Source organism: Sorex fumeus, unplaced genomic scaffold (genome assembly GCF_029834395.1).
Source record: "Sorex fumeus unplaced genomic scaffold, SorFum_2.1 ptg000008l, whole genome shotgun sequence".
Lineage (NCBI taxonomy): Eukaryota > Metazoa > Chordata > Mammalia > Eulipotyphla > Soricidae > Sorex > Sorex fumeus.
In genome coordinates, this window is record NW_026606065.1 from 65,838,662 (window position 1) to 65,857,905 (window position 19,244).

The following is a 19,244-nucleotide window of genomic DNA, read 5'->3' on the forward strand; positions in this document are numbered from 1 at the left end:
TGTGTATGTGTGTGTTTGTGTGTGTGTTCATGGAAACTTAACTTTCCCGAAGACTAAATGACTATTTCTATTTATTTATAGCTGAATAATTTAAATATTTAAAAGTAAAACTAAAATCTACAAAGGAAAATAAATAACCTCATACAACATTGCATATCAAAAGTATTAGAATTTATGGATTTTCTCCAAATATTCTTCACAGATTCTGTAAGTACATCCTTATCAATGAACATTTATTATAAGGTATTTTACATCAGAAAACCTCTTTACACAGTGATTTTGAGATGGGCTATTATTTCAAACTAGAATACAATCTCTGAAAAGAAAGGTCGTTTAGGATACATTTTATCAAATTGTGATTCCAAAGGAGCTAAGAACTAATGTGATCTAATTAAAGAAATAAAATTATTGGAGCATATTTAAAAAGGCTCTTCTGTGGAAGTATTAATGTAAAGCAAAGAATCAGCATATTTCTTACATTTATTTTGTAAGAAGGATTAGAGATATAAAGTAGCTGGCTCATTTGAAAGTCATTCAGATTCTTAGAAAATGCATGAATCACACAATTTAATTTATGAAGTCTGAAATGCTGCTACTCTTACACTTTATAGTAGTGATCCTGTTCAAGAAAAAATAAAATTGCTTAGTTTTTTTATTTAATATTTGAAAGGGAATAAAAATTCTAGTGACATCATTTACTAATCTATTTTTCTAATTAAATTATTTCCCATTTTTTTTCTCTTTTAGGTAATCTGTGTTACCTAAAATGGCTCAGGAGTAGGTGTACATACTAATTAGAAATTAAATGCAAAGATAAGTGAACTCAAATGAGCAATCATCTTAAACTTCTTTGTATTCCAGCACTTCTATTGGGGAGAGATTAAGTATGATCAAAGTGGCCTTTTTTAAAAGACAACATTAAAAGCTAGAGGACATTTTATTCTATCATGTGTAATTAGAAATTTTATTTTATTTTTTAGAGTATTTACTTATTTATTGATTTATATTGAATTTGGGAGCTATATCCACATACACTAAAGGCTTCCAGTGTTTCAGTGCTCTTGGGTGTGTTTGAAGGACCATAGATGGTGTCACCAATGCAAGCTAGGTGGCTGCATGCAAGGCAAGCTCTTGACCTGCAGTTTTATTTCTCTAGCCCCATTTTAGAGTATTTTACTTATTTTTTATTTTATTTTATTTTATTTATTAGTGAAATACCTTGAGATACAGTTGTAGAATTACAAATATTTGTGCTTGGGTTTTAATTATACAATAATCGAGTGCTCATCCCGCCACCAGTGCCCATTTTCCACCACCACTGATCCCAGTAACCCTCCCATTCCTCTTCCCCCTAATAATTAGAAATTTTAAAGTCATACAGAAATCTTTTTGACAAAAAGTAATCACATTGGGACCTTGGGTAGGGCACATGTTTTACATGCAGCTGACCCCATTTGGTTCCCCAAGCTCTGCCAAGAGTGAAACTGGTGGGTAGAATCAGGAGTAGGCTCTGAGCACTGCCAAGTATGGCACTCCCCCCCACACAAAAAGAAACAGCAAAAGAAAGATTACACATTTCATTGAAGTAACTTACTTGGTCTTACTTCCCTTCTCTAATTCATCATATGTCTATTTGGTTTGTCCCACTCTCCAAACACATGGATTTCTTAGAGTCTTTTTCAGACTTTGAATATAATATAGGAGTCAGTGTTATCAGATTTTTTTGACAATACTGATCTAAAATACTCAGAGTATATATACAGGTTTGGATAAAAATCCAGGAGGTCAGGCAGTGCCAAATCAAATGTAAATGCTCTTATGTGGTTTTCAATTTATATTTAAATCATGTTAAATTATTTTAGACAAAAAGTAGGATGGTGTCAAGATAATTGCAGAAAGAATCAGAACATTATTTGCCAGATTCTGGTTCACAGAATTATAAATTTAATTGTGGGATGTACCCACTTTATGACCTTACCCAAACCATCTTGTCTCTAAGCTAAAAAGGGGTAGTTAGAAGAAGCAAACACCAACTTTATTTGATTGCTGTGAAAATTGAATTGGACATGCTTTGTTAACCACTTCCATGCCATATCCTAAAATGAATGTATTATAATGGGAAGATAGATATTTTGCATAATATAAATTTCACAAACGTGAATCGATAAAATTATGGCAATATATTAGATTTTAATTGTCAAATAATATGCTGAATGTGAAACTAATATCTCTTAACTTTTTTAGTATTCGATTGCCTCGAGCAGGCCCCAGTAACGTCTCTTTCATCCTAACCCTGAGATTATATTCAAGGCTCTTTAGGAGAAGGAGACCCATCATTGTTACTGGTATTTGGCATATTTGGTACGCCACGGGGAGTTTGCCAGACTCTGCCCTGTGGGCAGGCTACATTCAATAGCCTGCAAGTTTGTCCAAAATTTTTTTTAGTATATATTTGGTAAAATAACCCCAAATCTATTTTCTTTTACAGAATTATGGAACAAAGTGCTTTTCATATGCAATAAAAATATATGTAGATAAACTTAAATGTAATTAATGCACGACAAGTTCTATTTCTGTAGTACTTATTGGCCTGAATTTAATCAATATCAATATCAATATTAAAATAAACCCAGCAAAAATTTTTTGTGTAGAAAAAGAATAAAGACATATATTAACGATTTTTATCAACCAGCCACTAGTCAGTCACTTAATGTCTTTGTTGTTTCTAATCAAAGAAAATAATTTGGGGAAAAATATAAAATATCACTACACTTTAAATGCAATTATCATTTACAAACCACTTAAAACATTCTTTTTCCAAATCTCAAATATTAAGATACCACCTCTCTACTATGTTCCACATGCTGAAAAAGTCTTTGAGGTATTATTTTATTTACCTTTCGTGTATGCAGGATCTGAAACGTCTAATACTCTAAGAACTGCTGGGAAAAACTAACGAGGCAGAGTCAAGTTTTGTTATCATCTACCAGTCAGTGATCATAAAACTTATTTTTCAATTTTATTGTCTTCACGGCAGAGCCTGGCAAGCCCCCCAAGTGGCAGTGTATTCGATATGCCAAAAATAGTAACAAGTCTCACAGTGGAGACATTACTGGTGCCCTCTCTAGCAAATCAATGAACAATGGGAAGACAGAGCTACAGTGCTATTGCACTTAATGCATGCATTAGTATATCACTGTAAGATGACTGTCCTCCCGTTGTTCATCGATTTGCTCGAGCGAGCCCAGTAATGTCTCCATTGGAGACTTTTGTTGTTACTGTGTTTGGCATATCAAATACATCATGGGTAGCTTGCCAGGCTCTGCCGTGCAGGCGAGATACTCTAGGTAGCTTGCCGGGCTCTCCAAGAGGGGCGGAGGAATCGAACTAGGGTCAGCCATGTTGGCTGTGTGCAAAGCAAACGCCCTATGAGAATATTTTTTCCCAAAAATCCAATTTGTGCAGTTGCCTATACCTCAAGACCCTGGAGCAAAAGCTTTGCATGTGGGAGTCCTAAGTTAGATCCTTCATACCACAAGGTTCCCCAAGCACTGCAGGGACTGCTATACTCCACACACATCAGACTCTAACATCCCAGCACCAAGGTGTGGCTCAAAGGTTAAAAAGCAAAGAATAAAATACTATTTAGTTAGTAAAATGACTGAACTGAACTTATGGGTTTCCTGAACTTCCCATGGGTAAAGGAAGTGAAAAATCTCCTAGGAGATTAGTGAAATCTCTCTACCATAGAATGAGAAACTGGAATTACTTTCATATAACTTGCTGTATTGATGTCTCATATTAATGGATATTCCCTCTTTAGAATTTGTAAATGAGGTTAATGTTATTAGGTAATAATTTAAAATTTAACTGTGCTCTCATTCAGGGTCTCTTATCTACAGACATTTTTCCCTTCTACTGTCCTCTGTATACTTTCTATATGACCAGTATACAGAGAATTTTATGCCATAATAGTCACTGTCACTGTTCTCCCCTTGTTCATCATTTTGCTCAAGCGGGCCCAGTAACATTGTGAGACTTATTGTTACTGTGTTTGGCATATCAAATACGTCATGGGTAGCTTCCCAGGCTTTGCCGTGCAGGCAAGATATTCTCGGTAGCTTGCCAGGTTCTCCAAGAGGGGTGGAGGAATCAAACCCAGGTCGGCCAGGTCGGCCGTGTGCAAGGAAAATGCCCTACCCGCTGTGCTATCAATCCAGCTTGTCATAAATAGTATTATGACAAAAAATATAACATAAAAATTACTCTATGCTTTACTAAGGAAAGAAAACCAATTGTAAAACTTCCTTTTTTTGTTATCTGCATACAACATTTACTTCAACAAACTTATCTCTTATTTCTCAGCTTTGTAGATTTAATATTTCATAACATCATAGTCTGTTTTTGAACCATTTTTGTACCTTTAAAATCACATTTAAAATATCATTCATCATTATTCTAAAGTTACTCATCAAATTAAAATATCCTTTCTTAAAAGCATTTCTATAGTTTACACTAAGCTCTAAGTCCCAAGAGAAATAGTAGTCTGGATTGCTTCTCTTGCCATATTGGGTGGCATGGCATTGCAGAAACCACATAGCACATTATTCTAGAGTTTCATATATCCAAAAGTTTACAGAGGAGATGTTCTTGGTTTTTGACCAATCAGAGTGTATCAGAGAGGATTTTTTTTTATATCACAATCACAATCACAAATCATCCTGTTATTCGTCGATTGCCTCGAGCAGGCCCCAGTAACGTCTCCTTCATCCTGGCCCTGAGGTTATATTCAAGGCTCTTTAGGAGAATGAGACCCATCATTGTTACTGGTATTTGGCATATTGGGTATGCCACGGGGAGTTTGCCAGACTCTGCCGTGTGGGCAGGCTACATTCGGTAGCCTGCCAGTTTGTCAAAGTAGGAATGAGATGTCATAATAAGATGTCATCGGTTCCGGGAGCTGGTTTTTATAGTCTCTGAGTCTTGGCCGCTGATGGGATTACACAGCGACAGGGGGCCAGTTGGTGGGTGTGACCCCCGCCTACTGGAATTTGGAGGATCTGGGTGGAGGATGCTCGACTCCAATCCGAGTAGGCTTGGAGATCTCGGTTCCGAACCCACGTGGCTTTGTCCCTCTGCCAGTACCTTCAGGTGTGCGGAGAGTGGTCTCAGCATGGTGGTGGCTGGTCCTTTTTTTATACCGGAGGCAAAAGTCTTTGTCATAGAGAAGCTTGTCTGAAGAAAGGTCATGATAACTCACTCAGAAGAGAAATAGCAGTAACAATTGGGGATTATCTCTTTAGGTATTTGTGAGATGCCACATCACCCTTTGCTATTAGATGCCTGGGTATGAGTCAGGGATGTGGCCTCTGAGAAGAGAGGAATCTGAATTCTCCCCTATTGGCTTAGAGACCAGGAAGGCAATAATATTGAGTAGGAATGGGTGAGTGAATACTTGAGCTTTGCAGCTTTGCAATCTTGGACTATTGACATATATGCTTCAATGAGCATTTGCAGAGAAAATATTTTCCCGTGGGCTTACACACATGGATTTAGATCATGTACAGTGAATAGACCTGCCACAAATTTTAGGAATAAGGGCAAAAAGCAGAAAAAACAACCAAAATTACATTTTTCTTGTCCTAGTTGTAACAGGGATCCAAATCATATATTAAGCTCTACTATAATTTTAATTGTGTTTACTTTAATCAGTCTATGTGTTTGTCTGATAAATTGTGAACCTCTTGAAAGCATAGGCAGCATCAATCATTTGTGTGTTTCATTGTCTTATTCTATTTTTTAGTAATTAGTTGATGTATAATCAAATAATGCATAGCATAGTTTATGTTATAACAGTGGGTAGAAATGTCAAAATTTTAAAACTTAGATGATATATTCCTATATTTTAAAGTTGTATTTCCAGACTTTTTATCTTTTCTGCTGATGTTTGCTCTTTACAGTATTTTCATTACCATGATTTACTAAATTTAATTCATATTTAGCAGGAAAAAAAGAGCACATAGTAGAATATTTATCAGAGTGAAAAACCGATAAGCACTTTTATTTTAGCAATAGGTTTTCATTGCATGGTATTCATGAATTACATGTTCCAAAATACCTTAGTTAGATTTACAAGCCATTTACTTCTGTTCTATGAGATGTTATAAGAAAGCTATTGTTTTGAATACATAGTTTAAAACAACTTCCTCACTTGGTTTCCAATAATATAATAAAACAAAATACTGGGAAGATTCTGATTCACCTTCCTGAGAATGCCTTAGACAAATTGCTGATGTAAGTTAAAAAGACTAAAAATATTTTCATGTATAAAGGAGATTAAGAAATATAGAAAATATATTTATTATAAATATATTTTTAGAATTATGTTCCCATGCTAGACTTTGATAGAAAGAATATTTTAATAATTTACAACTTAACTATTATTCTCTAAACCCTCAAGGAGAACAAAAGTTTAATATTTGATGGCTTCTAGAAGATAATAGGGGTAATTATTAAAACATCTTTTAAACTTAAAATAGCTACTGAACTTTATATTTTAAGCTATGTTATAAATCACAATATGACATGATTTTTGTCTCTAAACTAAATTCATCCTGTGAGTAATAAAGGTTTTGGAGAGAATAATCTCAATTACCATTGAGATATGTATTATGGTCTTAGAACATGCTAGGTTTATGTCCTCAGGCAGTATAGATTGAAAGCAGGAGACCAGAGATAAAATGGACAAATAAGTAAAATCCTTGTTTGAGGAAAGAAAGGAAAGTAAATGAAAAGGAGAGGGAAGAACATGGAAGCTGTGAAATGGCTTACCCTTAAGTAGGACATGCTGGAAAGATGGAAAACCATTTCTTTTTTATTATTTTTACTACGGGGACAGATGAGCACTCTACAGTGGGTTTAAGACATGTCAGATGGTAACATAAAGGGACTGAGGAAGAGCAGGATTAGTGAAATAATGATCTGCAGCCTAATCTGGGTGCATATTCTGTCCCCAGAGTCTCGGAATTCTTGGTGCTGCCATTCTGTTTCTTTTCATCTCTTTTAATTTCCCTTTTGTCCCTAGATTGTTGTATCAGTACTTGTGTTCTGAGGGTGATTGCTAGCAAAATTCGGCCTCGCAGTTGTGCCCAATGATTTCAATCTTTCGGCTTACAATACAGCTCTCATTGGCCTGCTGGTGCAATGGGCTATATACCTGGCAGTGCTGGGACTTGGGGCGCATTTAAGATGAGGCAACTGAACATGGGAACTCATGCATGCCAGGCAAGAACTCCAGACCTTTGAATTATCTCCATGAACTTGGGGCTCTATAGTTTTGCTTGGCTTCTATTTAGCATAAATATTTGACATTTTGTTCTCTTTCATAGACTGAAAATATGACTAGCATATATTGTCCAGATTAGTGAAAAAAGAAAAAAATCATAAGAAATATTCTTTTTATTTTGCTGTCACCTTCACATATTTTTTATACCTTCAAGAAAAATTACTCTTTTTCTATTGTCCTTAACCTTGTTAATAATTCTGCTTTTCTGACCAGGGACACACCTGACTGTGCTCAGGGATCTTTCCTAGTGAGGTTCAGGAAACCATGTGTTGCCAAGTACCAAATAGGGGTCGACCATGTCCTAGACTAGATTCTTATCCGCTCTGACTTCTGAGTTCCCTCTGTGACCCAAATAATTATTAATTTTGAAAATTAAAAGATGCTTATATTAAAACGCAAAAGTTCCTAAAGATTCCGTTCTGCAATAGTCTGCCTTAGACAAAAAAATAAGCTTGACTATATGCAGTATATATTAAATAAAATACATTTATTTAAAACCATTATTCATAGCAGAGAGGTCTAATTAAGTGATAGCAGCCACAAGCATTTTAATAGAAAAATATAATGGGCTTTATTTATTACAGTCAACATGTATTAAAATAACTGCTCTCGCCCATGGTTCTGTAAGACTCCATGAGAATGAAAGAAGAAGAGATGCAGATGTAGGCGATGGCTCCAATTTATTTTGTGTTGAGGATGTGGATATGAAATAGCAGTGCAGATAACGACACAACTTAATTAACTCTTAAATTACCTAATAAGGATAATATAACATTGACTTAGAAAGTATAAAATCAGTTTGATAAAATTCTACAGAAAGAATTAGATTTGAAGCAAGCTTTGGAGAATGCCTGAGATTATAATAGACATAGAAAGGTCTATTTCTATGAAAGAGAAAGATTAAATGTGTGGGCGAGATTAATACATTGCTGATTAAAGAGGTTGTATAACGAAGAGATCAGTTTAGCTAATTGAAATGTATTGAATTATGGAGGACTTTCAAAACAATGAGATAGCTCAGTGGGTTAAGCACACATCTTGTATCTAGGAGTCTTGGGTTGAATTCCACATACTTGCAGTCCCCAAGTGTGGGGGGAGTAGTTCCCATGCAACAGCTGATCCCACCCTATGGAATACCCCCCCAAAAAGCTTATTAACCACAAATTTGGCAATATTTCTAAATAGCTTAATGTCTTGGACTGATGGTAATAGTAATTTGATGAATCTTCTAATCATAATAATAATATAAATAACGATTGAATTATCTGCCAAGCACAGTACAATGGCATTTCATATATTATCTTTTATTCCTCACACCATTTTCAGAGATAAGTAACCTTGCCAGGTAATTTTTATTTATTTATTTATTTATTTATTTATTGAATCGCTGTGGGAAAAATTACAGAGCTTTCAAGTTTAGGCCTCAGTCATGCAAATATCAATCACAATTCCCTTTACCAATACTTATCTTTCACCCCAAAGAACCCCAATAACCCCCCCAGCCCCCCCCCAATGTCTGTGGGTTAGATGAATTCTAGTTAACACTCTGTCTACCTTGACTAGCTTCATTGTTTTGATAAAAGTTGCACCATTATTATTTAGACTTTACCGCCCCCCCCCCCAAAACTCAGCCATGCTGAAAAAGCATTGTGAAATGACCTGCTTTCTACAGCTGGGTTCAAGAATTAAATGATGTCGCGCAGCCGCTATCACTGCCGCGTGGTTTTGGATTTCTGCTATTTTATTTATTAATCCTGCAAGTATTTCTACTGAGAGTCAGATAATTAAGAGATTGGTCTCTGTGCTTCTGGGGCCGTGGCCGTGCCGGAGAGCCGCTCGTGGGGGGCAACTGGTGACCTCAGTCGGGCGTGAAAGACGGGCCGGAGCACCCCCCATCCTATGAGGTATCCATCGTGCCCCCACCCCCGGCTCAGACCTGCTTTCCACCAGGCTCCCATGCGGCCGCCATCTTTCTTTCCAGAGAGGCTTGCCAGGTAATTTTAAAAATAATAATAAAAATTATTTTTGGTTATATACGATATAGGCTCTAAATATCAGAAGAGATTTCACACAATATTTGATCTCAAAACAATATTAAATATTAGTGGAAATTCTTATAAAAATTGCAACTTCAAATAGAAAGTAATTTAGCATGATTAGCACAAGGCACTAGATTAAACCTAAAAGCATTTTTACCTAGATAAAATGATCTATTTTAAAAATCACACATAATAAAATCAAGGCATATAACTTATGTTAGAATTTCATCATAACACCTCACTGTTTATCTTAACAAAATTTATGCTCTGTTGATAATTTGTGAACTTGATTGTTTTTAAATAACAACAATTTAACTGCATAGATGTTTGAGTATATTTAAACCAAATAAACAAATGGCAGTCACATAAGAACTGTTACATGCATTCATAAGGTAGTGTTGTATTCAAATGAGTATTTTTCTTGATATGAATATATATGCAGACATACATTCCTGTTTTAATGGTTATAATTTCATACCCTTCCATTTCCTTTACTTAGTTAACAGCAATATCTATCATTTTGTTGCTAAGTCTTTTCAACTATGCCTAAATTTTAAGAACATATCAGTGTGATTTTTTTTTTTTGCTTTTTGGGTCACACCCGGCGATGCACAGGGGTTCCTCCTGGCTCTGCACTCAGGAGTTACTCCTGGCGGTGCTCAGGGGACCATATGGGATGCTGGGAATTGAACCCGGGTCGGCCACGTGCAAGGCAAACGCCCTACCTGCTGTGCTATCTCTTCAGCCCCAGTGTGATTTTAAATATATAAATTAGCTTTGGGAGTTCAAACAATATGTTGTAGATATAATTTGAGAACATTAATTTTCTATTTTTTCTTTTTTTATTTATTTATTGAATCACTGTGGGAAAAGTTACAAAGCTTTCAGGTTTAAGTCTCGGTCATGCAAATATCAAACTTATTTCCCTTTACCAATACTTATTTTTCACCATGAAGAACCCCAATAACCCCCCCCCCCCCAACCCTCCCAATGCCTGTGAGGCAGATGAATTCTAGTTAACTATCTACTTTGATTATATTCATTGTTTCGACAAAAGATGCACAATTATTTTTTAGAGTTTACACCCCCAAATCAGACATGCTGAAAAAACATTGTGAAATAATTTGTTTTCTACAGCTGGTCACAAGAATCAAATGATGTTGTGCGGCCGCATTAGTGGCCACGCGATTTTGGATTTCTGGTATTTTACTTATTAAGCTTGGAAGTATTTCTGCTGAGAGTCAGATAATTATGAGATTGATTTCTGTGCTCTGGAGGCATGGCCGTGCCGGAGAGCCGCTCATGGGGAGCAACTCCTGACCCCCATAGGTCATGAAGGACGAGCCGGGAATGCCCCCCTTCCCATGAGGTTTCAGTCGCCCCATCACCATTGGCTCATACCTGGCTTTCAATAAAGCTCTGAGGCAGCTTCCATCTTCCTTTCCAGAGGGAAAAAGGCGGAAGAAACCAACACTCCTTCCCCTCCGGGCAGGCATGGTGGCGTGGATTAATGCATAGTCCATTCACTTTTCTGCTGCAAGCTGCCGGGCTCTGTATTAAGACCCTGTGCTTCTGAAGCCATGGCCGTGCCAGAGAGCCGCTCGTGGGGGGCAAATCCTGACCTTGGCAGGGCGTAAAGGATGAGAACATTAATTGTATATTTAGCTATATTATAAAATTATTTCCCAAGTGGACTTATATCATTTTTTTACTATTTGAAAATGTTAAATTTCTAAATATTAAAAATATTTGCCCATTACTCTATTGAGACAAAATTGGATTTTGTTGAAGTTAACTTAATTTTTTTTGCAAGCGGGTTGGAGGTCAGTGACAGGGATTGAACACAAACACATATGCAAGGCAAGTGCTTTACATCAAGCTACAAACCTAACCAAGAATTGATTTTTTTCCTGTTTTGTTTTCTTGGTTGTTTGGGTTGTGCCCAGCAGGGGTCAGGGCTAACACCTGGCTGCATGATCATTGATTACTCCAAACAGTACTAAGGTGACCATATGTGGGGTCAGGGATGGAACTGAGGTTGACCACATGCCAGGTGATAACTTTAATCTTTCCTTGTACTGCCTCTCCAGACTCAGAATCACTTTTTTTCTCTATATATTTTTATCTTGGTAAATACTGTTTCACATATTTACATATTATTTGAGTATATGCCTACTAGAGAAATCATTGAAGTTGAAGTTATACACTTCCAACTTTATTAGGCAATAAAAAAGTCACCCAAAGTAGCTCTAAAGTATATGACAATTCAACTTTATACTCATTCATGATGAAAATTATTACCTAAATTGAAATCGTTTCACTCTGAATATGAAGTGATAGATCATTGTTATTTAATGGCTTTCAAATGAGAATACTGTGAAAATCACCCCTGTTTATTGGCCATTCTACTTCTGATTTCTAAATTTCTTGTTTTCTACAGGGATTTTTTTCCATAATTTACTTACTACTTTGTGGAAATATATTAAGTAGTTTGATTTGTTACAATCCTGTTGAAAATATAATATCTTGTATTTTGTAAGCTATATTAAGACTATACTGAATATTCTTGCAATGCTAAGTATAGTAGAAGTAAAATAATAATTTTCTTAGTAAAATTTTAGACATCATAGAAGTTACTCTGAATGCATTTGTTCACTATAAGTCCGTATTAAATTTCTAGTCTATTCATTACTCTTTCCCCTTTGATGATGGTGATATTGTGGTTCGGCAATGCTAAGTTCAAGGGACTTGTATTTATGAAGGAGAAAAATTTCAAAGTTATTTGGTTCTCTATATATGAATGTCCCTTATAGTAAAACAATGATCATACTTTAACTTTCAAAATTAATTCACAAGGTTTTGTAAGGTGCTTGACTCACATATCCCAATTCAATCCCCAATGCTACATATGGTTTTCTGAGCACTACCTGGTGTGATTTCTGGATTTAGAAACAGAATAAACCCTGAAAACAGTTGAGTGTGGTCTCATGGCAAATTTCAGATAGGTTGTTGAATTTAAACCTCTTATTATAATTATAATGGAATTATTAAATATGTCGTATCAATTATGTTATAGATGTCAGTATACTGATATAGGTAAAACGTAGTAATAAATCTGTATTATTTGAACACAATATAGGAATTTTCAATATGCCACCCCTTAAAGAATAATTTTTAATACACCAAATGTAGGGGCAGAATGAATAGTAAAATGGGTATAGTGTTTGCTTTGCATATGGCCTAAACGGGTTTGATACTCAATACCACTATGGTCCCTTGAGCATATCAGTATAGATTATTATTCACAATGCCAAGAGTAAGCTCTGAGTAATGCCTAGTGTGACACACTCCCGACTCAAAAAAAAAAACCAAACTATTCAACATATGTGCTGTAGCGATAGCACAGCAGGTAGGGCGTTTGCCTTGCACGCAGCCAACATGGCGAAACCGAGTACGGTTCTCTTGCCCCTCTCGGAGAGCCTGGCAAGCACTGAGAGTATCTCGCCCACACAGCAGAGCTACCGATATGCCAAACACAGTAACAACAAAGTCTCACAATGGAGATGTTACTGGGCCCACTCAAGCAAATTATTGATGAACAACTGGAGGACAGTGTGACAGATTCAACATAGGGGCCAGAGAGATAGCACAGCAGATAAGGAGATAAAGCACTTGCCTAGCATTTGGTCAATTCAAGTTCAATCCCTGAAACACCTTATGGTCCCCAGAGCACCACCAGAAGAAGCAATCCCTGAGCACAGAGCCAAAAGGGAGCTCTGATAACAACCAGGGCTGTGGCCCTTTTCCCTCCAAAATGTCTTATATAGAGAATTGTAGAACAGTGGTTACATACTTTTGATTAGGGGTGGGAATGTGGGGAGACAATTGCAAAAGATACAAAATTATAAATAAAATCTCAAGATCTAATGCATGGTGATCACTGACTTCTATAATTAAAAAATTTAAGAAAATAGAACATAGATATACCATCAAAAAATAGAATAAAATATGATAAGTGATAGGTGTATTAATGGAAGGTGTATTTTTTAAAATATCTATAATAATTCTATACCATATATAATATTACAAATGTTTTAGATAGTAATAATTCATCTTTAAAAAAATTAAACAAATTATTGTCCTTTTTTTGGTTGAGTTTTTGTACTATAACAAGGGATGCTCAATGCCTCTTCCATACTGTGTGCTTAGGACTGCTGTTGTACCCAGGGGACCATATCTTGCAGTAAACCAGGTCACCTACAAGGAAGGAAAATGACTTAATCCATGCACAGTATTTTAGACTGTACAAATTATTTTTTTACAGATGTCATTTTACAGATTATCATTTTTAGTAATAATCTTTAATAAATAAATGCATCTAATAAGCTTTCCAGGTTATGAGTAAATGAAATCACTGTAAAAATATGAAAATTAAAAATTAAGTAACCAAAATGGATAACAACCAAAGAAAATTACGCTCATAGTTTTCTCATTTAGGTGACATAAAAGAATACTAAAATACTGTTTCCTATCTCTAATAAAATATATTTGAACTTTGGGTATTATCTTTATTATAACTGAGTATAATATTTCCTTTATAATATTGAATATGTGGATGAAAGTAACATTATTTAACCTGTTGTCAGTTCATTAGTACACATATTATAAAAAGTATCCTAAATGAATTATGTGTACATATGAATGCTTAAATGTTTACAGGTTTAATTTAAAATAAATACAGAAGTTTTGCCAAATATTAATTTTTAATCTAAAAGTTTTTTAGGTAATATTTTACATAAAGAGAAAATAATAGTTGTAATATAACTTAGTGCTAGTATACTCATATTTTATATGATGCACCAATTGCTACCCTCAGAATCTAAAGAAAAATAAATATGAGAAGGATACACAGACTGAGATATATGACATTTTTAATGACGATGTTAAATACAGTATGAGATATTGTATAGACAGAAAGGGACTGGAAATTACTCCTCTATCCATTCTCATGTTCAGATAAAATTCTATCGCTCAAATGAATTATGTATGGTTAACTATTTTATAGTTGGTTTAAGTAGGATTAAAAACTTAGTCTTAAGAAATTTTAGTAAAATAATATTTAAAACATTATTTTTGGATCTATTCCATTAAACTTTTAGTGAAAACTTTACTAGAATAATATAGTGCATAAGTTAACCTTCTGTACTTCTTTCCTTGTTTATTCCATAAAATAATTCTGAGTGGCAGGTTAACTACCTACGATATCAACCATTTCACTTTCAAAGTTCTCTTAAGAATAGCAAAAATTTAGGTAATGTTAAGACTTTTTAGTAACAGTGCATATAATATACACAAAAGTCAAGATCTAAATAACTAATGTAAAAATCAATAACTTGATCACTTGACATCCCATTACTCATTGATTTGCTTGAGCGGGTGCCAGCAATGTCTCCCTTTGTCCCTGTTGCGTGCTAATGTAGCCCAATGGCATCCACTCTTTCTAGGAACACAGACAGCCTCAAACCAATCATTCAGGGTTTTGACGAAGAAGTCTGACCATCTTATAGGTGAGCAGCCATGCGATCTTTTGATGTCCTGTGGAATCCGGTCGGTAATGACTCTAGTCCAGAGGTCGTCTCCAAATTTCATTACATGTCCAGTCCATCTGATTTTCGACGCCTTGGCAAATGAGACAGTGTCCCTTATTTTTGATTGTCAACGGAGGTCCGAACTCCGGATTCTTTCTCTCATTTGAGTGAAGCGTGATGCTCCAATCATAGCTCTTTCGATTCCTCTTTGTTTTTCTTTTCTTTTCTTATATTTATTTACTGAATCACTGTGGGAAAAGTTACAAAGATTTCAGCTTTAAGTCTTGCTCATACAATGATCAAACACCTTTCCCTTCACCAGTACTCATTTTTCACCACCAAGAACCTCAGTATTCCCCTCCTCTCACCCCTCCAATTCCTGTGAGGCAGATGATTTCTACTTAACTCTCTCTCTACTTTGATAAAATTCATTAATTCAACAAAAGATGCACCATTATTATTTAGAATTCCCCCTCCCAACAATCAGAACTGCTGAAAAGGCATTCTGAAATAATTTCTTTTCTATGGCTGGTTAAGAACAGATACTACACTTGATCTTAGCCAAAAGGCCAAAAACTATATGATGTTGTGTGGCTGTGATAGCAGCCGCGCAATTTTGGATTTCTGATAATTTACTAGGTAACTGTGTTTGGCATATTGAATACTCTCGGTAGCTTGCCGGGCTCTTCGAGAGGGGCGGAGGAATCGAACTCGGGTCGGCCATGTTGGCCGCTTGTAAGGCAAACGCCCTAAGTCTAGAGGGATTTCTGCAAAGAGCCAGATAATTACGAGATTGGTTTCTGTGCGTCTAGAGCCATGGCTGTGCTAGAGAGCAGCTCGTTGGGGGCAACTCGTGATCTCTGTAGGGCATGAAGGATGAGCCGGTACTGACCCCATTACCATGAGACTGCAGTTTCCCTGACATCGCCAGCTCATACTTGGCTTTCCAATAAGCTCTGAGGTGGCAACCACATTGCTGTTGGGGGAGAGGGGGGGAGGCGGAAGGGAGCAACACCCTTTTTCTCCCAGGGAGGCACGGCACCATAATTTAACAAATGATCCATTCACTTTTCTGCAGCAAGCTGCCGGGCTCTGGATTAAGTCCTTTTGCCTCTGGAGCCATGGCCGTGCCAGATAGCCGCTCGTAGGGGGCAACTCTTGGCCTTGGTAGGGTGTGAAGGACAATTCCTCTTTGGGAGACTTGAATAGCATTCTCATCCTGTTTTCGTAGGGCCCAGGTCTCTGAGGCATATGTTAATACAGGAAGAACAGTGGAATCAAAGAGAAGTGCCCATAGCCAGAGGTTCTTCATCCTCTTAGCTATTTTTTCAATGATCGTGAAGGTGTTCCAAGCCACTCTCTTCCTGTGCAACTCAGGTATCAGGTCATTAGTCATGTTGACTTCTCGACCTAGATACACATAACTGTTGCATTTGGAGATGGTTGTTCCGTTGAGAGTGAATGAAACATCAGGAATGAGACTGTTTCTCATAAACATTGTCTTCGAGAGATTCAGCTGTAATCCGACTTTTTCACACTCATTGTCAAAATTAGCCAGCATTTGTATCGCTTGGCTAATTTTTGGTGTTATTAGAACTATGTCATCAGCAAAGCGGAGGTGTTGTAGTTGCCGACCGTCTATTTTCACTCCCATTCCTTCCCATTCCAGTCGTCGCATGATGTTCTCGACGGTGGCACTGAAGAGTTTCGATGAAATGGTATTACCCTGCCCAACCCCTCTCTTGATATCAATGATCACCTCCCTGTTGAATGGTGAGATCCTGGTAGTGAATCCGCAATACAACTCACGGAGGACCCTAATGTACTGAGTTTGAACATCCTTTTTGGCTAGGGCTTCAATGACCACTTCAGTCTCAACAGAATCAAAGGCCTTCTTTAAATCAATGAAAGTTAAACAGCAGCATCGTGAATTTCCAACAAACCTCAATGAGCTTAGTTATCATGTGGATATGGTCAATTGTGTTGAATCCTTTTCAGAAACTGGGCTTGCCCGCTTGGTTGTCCTACATCTAGTGTTCTGCCAATCCTATTCAGGATGACTTGAGTGAACAGCTTGTAGATGACAAACAACAAGCAGTTTAGGCGATAGTTGCCAATGTCATGGATGTCTCCCTTCTTGCACAGTAGTATAGTCCTGCTGGTTTTCCACTGGGACAGAACCTTGCATTCAGACAGGCAGTTTTGTAAGAGCCGAGCCAGTGTATTTATGAATACTGATGGCAAATTCTTCAGGTGTTCGGGTCTGACCTTGTCTGGGCCAGGTGCTGTTTGCTTCTTTACCGACAAAGTAGCATGTCAGATTTCGGAAGGGAGAACTTTGGGAACGACATATCCATCCTGCTGAGTTTGGTATGTGGGCAGGTGGATGTGGCTATTGAAAAGATTCGAGTAGAAGTCATGGATAATCTTCTCCATTGCCCTTCTGGAAGATGTGATAGATCCATCAGGAAGTCGGAGGGCAGTCATCTTGGTCTTGTAGTTGGTGAAGGATAGGTGGGCATTGCAAATGCTTTTCCCAGTTTCTGCTGCATCTGCCAGCTCTGCGACTCTTCTCTCTTTGAGGTCTTCCTTGATAGCTTCTCTGTACTGCTTTGTGAGCTCAGACATTGGCTTGTGGTTGCCTGAGGCTTGGGCCAAGCCACATTGTTGAAAGAGTTTGAGAGTTTTCAAAAACAGGCCTTTTTTTGTGGTTATTTCTCTCTCGGTGTTCTTGAGACAATCATGGAGGTGCTGAACCAGAGATCGTATTCCTCATCAATGTTGTCAATGACGCATCTTCTCATGTAGCTGCACCTATGTTGCCATAATACATAAACCAATAAATATATGATAATTTCCCACTATTAGATTTTCTTCACCTACTATCATTTTAGCATTTTATTAGTAACAAAATGTTATTTCCCTTTATATCTTAGCAACTATTAGAGAAGTGTGCTATTAATATCAAAATTTTAAAAATAAAGATAGGAAAGAATATGAAATTTTAGAAAATACTTCAGATAAAACAATTAAGAAGCTAAGTCAGGATTCAAATCCAAGCCATCTATTTCCCTTTGCCTAATTAAAATATACTACTCAGTTAACAAATCATCTCAATAACTAGCATATTTTATCACGAATAAAATTATTTTATTCCCATATGCAATATTCTGCTAATGATGTTATAACATTTATGATTTTTGTGCCATTCATAAATATATTTCCACCTCTCCTTCTGCTGAAATATCATATTTCTCAACTGTTCTTATGTTTAGGAAATAATTCAGAGATGGGTTTCATTATTCAAAGTAGTTTTGAAATGAAACACATGAAAAACATAAGCAATCTTAGAAATAAGTGTGCCACCAAAGGAAGAAGAGTAAGGTTTACTCGCTTCTCATATCCTTTGGATCATTCAAGCATATCTGGTCCCTCAATATTCTTATACTTTTCCTCAGTATATTAAGCTCATATTTTGCTGCAATAATTGTACCAATCAAAATTTTGTTTTTTAATTTTTATAACAATTTTTCTCTAAATAAGTTTTGGAAATCAAGGGCTGATTTAAAGAACATTCAGAAACAATAGTAAATAGCCATTTTTAGTGTTTGTATAGTTTGAAGAAAAGCTCTGGATTCTACTTAAAAACTTGAGAATATTATGTGAAATAAATTATTGATACATTTTATTTTGTTTATTTATTTATTTATTTTTAATAGTGAGACATCATGAGGTACAGTTGCAGACTTACACATTTTTGTGCATGGGTTTCAATTATACAATGATCAAACACCCATCCCTCCACCAGTGCGCATTTCCCACCACCATGGATCCCAGTATCCCTCCCACCCCCCAGCACCCATCTCACCCTGTCTCTGGGGCAGGGCATTTCCCTCTCTCTCCTTTTGAGTGCTGTGGTTTGCAAAAGAGGCATTGAGTGCCAATCATGTTTGGTCGATAGTCTACTTTCAGCATACTTCTCCCATCCTGGGAGGATCCTCCCAACACCCTTTATTTGGTGTTCCCTTCTCTTTCTGAGCTCCCTTTTCCCCTAACATGTGTGGTTGGCCTCCAGGTCATTGAATAAAATTCCTGGTACTAATCTCTGCCATTCTTGCGTGTTAGTTTCCTATTTTGTTACTTTATGTTCCCCAGATGAATGCAATCTTTCTATATCTATCCCTTTCTTTCTGAGTCATTTCGCTTAACATGATACTTTCCATGTAGTACCACTTCTATGTAAATTTCATGACTTCGTCTTTTCTAACAGCT

At 36.6% G+C, this 19,244-nt stretch overlaps 1 pseudogene; it reads right to left on the minus strand.

Moving 5' to 3' along the window:
* Positions 1-15,398: 15,398 nt before the first annotated feature.
* LOC130019570 (uncharacterized) lies at positions 15,399-15,552 on the minus strand (annotated as a pseudogene).
* Between the last annotated feature and the right edge of the window lie 3,692 nt (positions 15,553-19,244).